Here is a 5,000-nt window from a genome sequence, read left to right on the forward strand (position 1 = left end):
GCAATTCAGTTCGCGAACGGAAACGTTTGCGTACTGGGGCGACGAGCATCCCTCGCTGGGATGGATCGTCGCCCGGATTGATAGGGGGCTCTGCGGGAGATTGGGCGAGACCCGTCCCCGCCGGTCGAGGTGAGACGCTTCGTTATTTTTTGACGGCGTTCGCCTGCGGATCGGTGGGGGCTCGGTTATTACTCCCTCTCCACGGGCAACTATATCATTTGGGCCGACCTCAGAGCAGGTGAGACCACCCGCTGAATTTAAGCATATTAATAAGCGGAGGAAAAGAAACTAACCAGGATTCCCTTAGTAACGGCGAGCGAACAGGGATCGACTCCAGGGCCAAAGCTCGCGCCCCCCGCGGGGCGCCGAGCGCTGTGGCGTTTGGGAGCGTCCAATTTCCCGAGGGGCGCCGGAGAGTCCAAGTCCCTCTTGAACGGGGCCACGGCCCGGAGAGGGTGCCAGGCCCGTGCGACCTCCGCGCTTGCCTCCCGGGAGGGGCGCTCCTCAGAGTCGGGTTGCTTGAGAGTGCAGCCCAAAGTCGGTGGTAAACTCCACCTAAGACTGAATACGGCCACGAGACCGATAGCGAACAAGTACCGTGAGGGAAAGTTGAAAAGCACTTTGAAGAGAGAGTTCAAGAGTACGTGAAACCGTTTGGGAGTAAACGGGTGGTACCCGAAATTTCGAAAGGGGAGATTCAGGTCTCGCCGGCGACGGGCGAGGGTCGCTTGACGGATGGCGCGCCGGCGGGCGGGGGGTGACCCCCGTCACAGGCGCGTCACCCGGTGGCCCTCGAATGTTCGTCGTCGGTGTGACGCACTTCTCCCCGAGTAGGACGTCGCGACCCGTCGGACGCCGGCCCCAAGGGCCCGGGTGGAGTCCCGCCCGCTCTCGAGCGGAAAAGGACCCCGGGATCCCAGGCCGGATGTCCGACGGTAGGAAGCGAAAGTCGACGCGCCGCAAGGCGTCCGGCCCTCCGCGAGCACCCTCGGGGGTTAGGGTTCCGGACCCGGTCCGATCCCTTTCCCACCGTGGGGCTGTCCGCGAACCGTGAGGTGTCCTCGGACGGCGTCGAAAGTTTCGAGTCCGCGACGCTACGGCTTGGATGGTCCACCCGACCCGTCTTGAAACACGGACCAAGGAGTCTAACATGCGCGCGAGTCGTTGGGTCGGACACGCTCCGCTAAACCCATAGGCGCAATGAAAGTGAAGGCCGCCGTTCCGGCGGCCGAGGGAGGACGGGGTCGTTCGCTCGCTCCGGCGGGCGTCGGTCCCCGCACCCCAGGGGCGTCTGATCCCTCATTGCGAGGGGAGGCGCACCCAGAGCGCACACGTTGGGACCCGAAAGATGGTGAACTATGCCTGGCCAGGACGAAGTCAGGGGAAACCCTGATGGAGGTCCGTAGCGATTCTGACGTGCAAATCGATCGTCGGAGCTGGGTATAGGGGCGAAAGACTAATCGAACCATCTAGTAGCTGGTTCCCTCCGAAGTTTCCCTCAGGATAGCTTGCGCTCGGAGGAGAGTCTCATCCGGTAAAGCGAATGATTAGAGGCCTTGGGGCCGAAACGGCTTCAACCTATTCTCAAACTTTAAATGGGTGAGAACTCCGGCTTGCTCGATTTATCGAAGCCGGAGACGGGGTCCCCTCGGGGGCCCCTGGGATCGGAGTGCATAGTGGGCCACTTTTGGTAAGCAGAACTGGCGCTGTGGGATGAACCAAACGACGGGTTAAGGCGCCCGAATCGACGCTCATGGGAAACCATGAAAGGTGTTGGTTGCTTAAGACAGCAGGACGGTGGCCATGGAAGTCGGAATCCGCTAAGGAGTGTGTAATAACTCACCTGCCGAAGCAACTAGCCCTGAAAATGGATGGCGCTGAAGCGTCGTGCCTATACCCGGCCGTCGCCGCAGGGCGGACTCGGCTCCGAGTCGAGTGCCGCTTGACGCGGCGACGAGTAGGAGGGTCGCGGCGGCGTGCGCAGAAGGGTCTGGGCTCGAGCCTGCCTGGAGCCGCCGTCGGTGCAGATCTTGGTGGTAGTAGCAAATACTCCAGCGAGGCCCTGGAGGACTGATGTGGAGAAGGGTTTCGTGTGAACAGCCGTTGCACACGAGTCAGTCGATCCTAAGCCCTAGGAGAAATCCGAAGCTAACGGCGATAGAAAAAATTTTCATAAGCAAAATGATCCATCGGTCGGGCGAAAGGGAATCCGGTTCCTATTCCGGAACCCGGCAGCGGAACCGTTGTTTGTCGGGCCCTCACAAGGGGTTCGTCAGGGTAACCTAAAAGAGCCCGGAGACGTCGTCGGGAGCCACGGAAAGAGTTTTCTTTTCTGCATGAGCGTTCGAGTTCCCTGGAATCCTCTCGCAGGGAGATAGGGTTTGGAACGCGAAGAGCACCGCAGTTGCGGCGGTGCCCGTGATTTCCCGACGGACCTTGAAAATCCGGGAGAGGGTCACGTGGAGGTGTCGCGCCGGCTCGTACCCATATCCGCAGCAGGTCTCCAAGGTGAAGAGCCTCTAGTCGATAGAATAATGTAGGTAAGGGAAGTCGGCAAATCGGATCCGTAACTTCGGGATAAGGATTGGCTCTGAGGGTCGGGGCGTGTCGGGCTTGGTCGGGAAGCGGGTTGATAGCTGACGTGCCGGGCCTGGGCGAGGAGAATCGGTGCGTTCGCGCGCCGTGGATCCGAGTTCGGTCCCGTGCCTTGGCCTCCCGCGGACCTTCCTTGCTGCGAGGACGCGCGTGGCGACCCCGTGGTACGTCGTTCGTGCCATTTGGGGCCACCGCCCGCGCGCCACTCTTCGGCCGCCATTCAACGACTGGCTCAGAACTGGCACGGACCGGGGGAATCCGACTGTCTAATTAAAACAAAGCATTGCGATGGCCCCAGCGGGTGTTGACGCAATGTGATTTCTGCCCAGTGCTCTGAATGTCAAAGTGAAGAAATTCAAGCAAGCGCGGGTAAACGGCGGGAGTAACTATGACTCTCTTAAGGGGCTGAGGAACCAACCAGTCTAACTGGGGGGAGAGCCTCAGAATCCCATATGCCAATCCCCACGTCCACGTCGTGAGAGTCGGGCAACACCTGTGCTGAACAGGTGGCTAACGGGGATGGCTTTTGGTGCGACCAGAAGATTCCGGTCATCTAGCCACGAGGGGGCAGCCCCCCCAAGCGACCTGCCCTGCCTTCGTACCTGAAGGTGGCTAGAGCACGATAAAACTTCAGTAGGGAGGTACAGGGGGTAAAACCCCGGGTCACGGTGGGTTGCCAGCCCGCCGAGATCTAAACAAACCTCAGGTCCGAGAAATCAGAGTAGATTTGGGGACCCCGGTGGGGCCCAACCGGCAGAGCCTCGGACTGCCGGTACTGAGGTTAATCGCCAGAGGGACCGAGTTAATGCAGCGGAAGACTCCTCGATAAATCCTATCGTCCAATTCACATGTCCTGACTGCCAACGCTTATTCAACTCTAAGATCGGCCTTGGAGTGCATCGGAGGCAGAGACACCCTGATGAAGCTAATATAAACATCGATCTACCCTGGAAGAAGAAGCGCTGGAGCGAGGAGGAGACGGAGCTGATGGCAGCAGCAGAAGCTCAAGCATTACTTGATGGTTCTACTAAAAACATCAATAAGTACCTACTAGACAAGATGGTTCTCCAAGGCAGAAGCCTTGAAGCCATAAAGGGGGCTCGGAAGAAACCCGAGTACCGGGAGCGCGTGTCTCAACTAATTGCCGAACTTCGGCCCAGTGAGAACTCGAAAACATCTGAACTCCCAGTTGCAAAACCAACCCCTCAGCAGTTACTTATGCCACAGACACCAGCTGCTGATAATTCTGGAGGAAGAAAAACTGCCACCTCGGATATGACTAAGGTGAATGTATTCCATAGAGCTATTGAAAATCTCCTCCCCAACATACGGAACATTACATCGCACAAGGCGCCTGACCTAGTCAAGATCGCCGAAGCCGTATTAAGAGGAGAAGTCAAAGACCCTGAGGATCTAAAATGGATAGATGAAGTATTCCCAATAAAATCAACCTCGCCGAAGAGATATAAAAGCAGCCCCGCTAGTAGTAAGATGGCGCGGTGGCGCAAGAGGCGGAGGGACTATGCAGCCACCCAAAAACTCTTCAAAAAGAACATGGGCAGAGCCGCCAAAATAATCCTGGACGGCCGAGTAAAGGCAGACATGCCAACTCTCGAGGCAATGAAGAACTACTGGCAGCCCATCTTCTCTTGCGACCCTCCCACTGATCACTCCGTGGAGGAAATCAGAGGAGAAAGGAAAGATCTGCAGTGGCTTGCTGATCCCGTTACGCCCACTGAAGTGGAAGGATCATCAATTCCCGCGAATTCTGCACCCGGTATTGACGGGATCACTCCAAGACTATGGCGAAGCGTTCCCGTAAAAATTAGAGCACTGTTTTATAATATAGTGCTGTCTCTCGGAGCCTTTCCCTCTAAACTCCAAATCAGCCGAACGGTGTTCATCCCGAAAAAGGACCAATCTACAAAACCTGAAGATTTCAGGCCAATAAGCATCACCTCGGTGGTCGTACGCCAACTTAACAAAATACTGGCCAGGCGCCTGATATCTGCCAGCCTAGTCGAGGAGCGGCAACGGTGCATAAAGGATGGATGCGCGGAGAATACTACTATACTGGGCGCGATCATAAACGACGCAAAAACCAATCTCCGAGAATTGCACGTTGCCTCCCTCGACATGGCCAAGGCGTACGACTCCCTGAGCCACAAGGCTATAAGGGAAACGATGCAAAGACTTGGCCTCCCCCCATCCTTTGTGGAGTACATCGTTCGGTCCTATAAGGACAGTAAAACAGTGCTCGAGATTAGCGGCGAAAGAACCAGCCCGATCAGCCTCACCAGGGGGGTTAGGCAAGGCGATCCCTTGTCTACCCCAATCTTTTGCCTGGTTATTGACGAAATCATCCAATCTGTCCCAAGACAGATTGGATACAGGATATCGGGTGA

At 57.0% G+C, this 5,000-nt stretch overlaps 1 pseudogene; it reads left to right on the forward strand.

Moving 5' to 3' along the window:
• Positions 1 to 224: 224 nt before the first annotated feature.
• Positions 225 to 5,000, forward strand: part of LOC139694882 (large subunit ribosomal RNA) — a 7,866-nt pseudogene continuing 3,090 nt past the window's right edge.

The sequence above is a fragment of the Hetaerina americana genome, unplaced genomic scaffold (genome assembly GCF_022747635.1).
Source record: "Hetaerina americana unplaced genomic scaffold, ioHetAmer1.1.p SCAF_584, whole genome shotgun sequence".
In the NCBI taxonomy this organism is placed as follows: domain Eukaryota; kingdom Metazoa; phylum Arthropoda; class Insecta; order Odonata; family Calopterygidae; genus Hetaerina; species Hetaerina americana.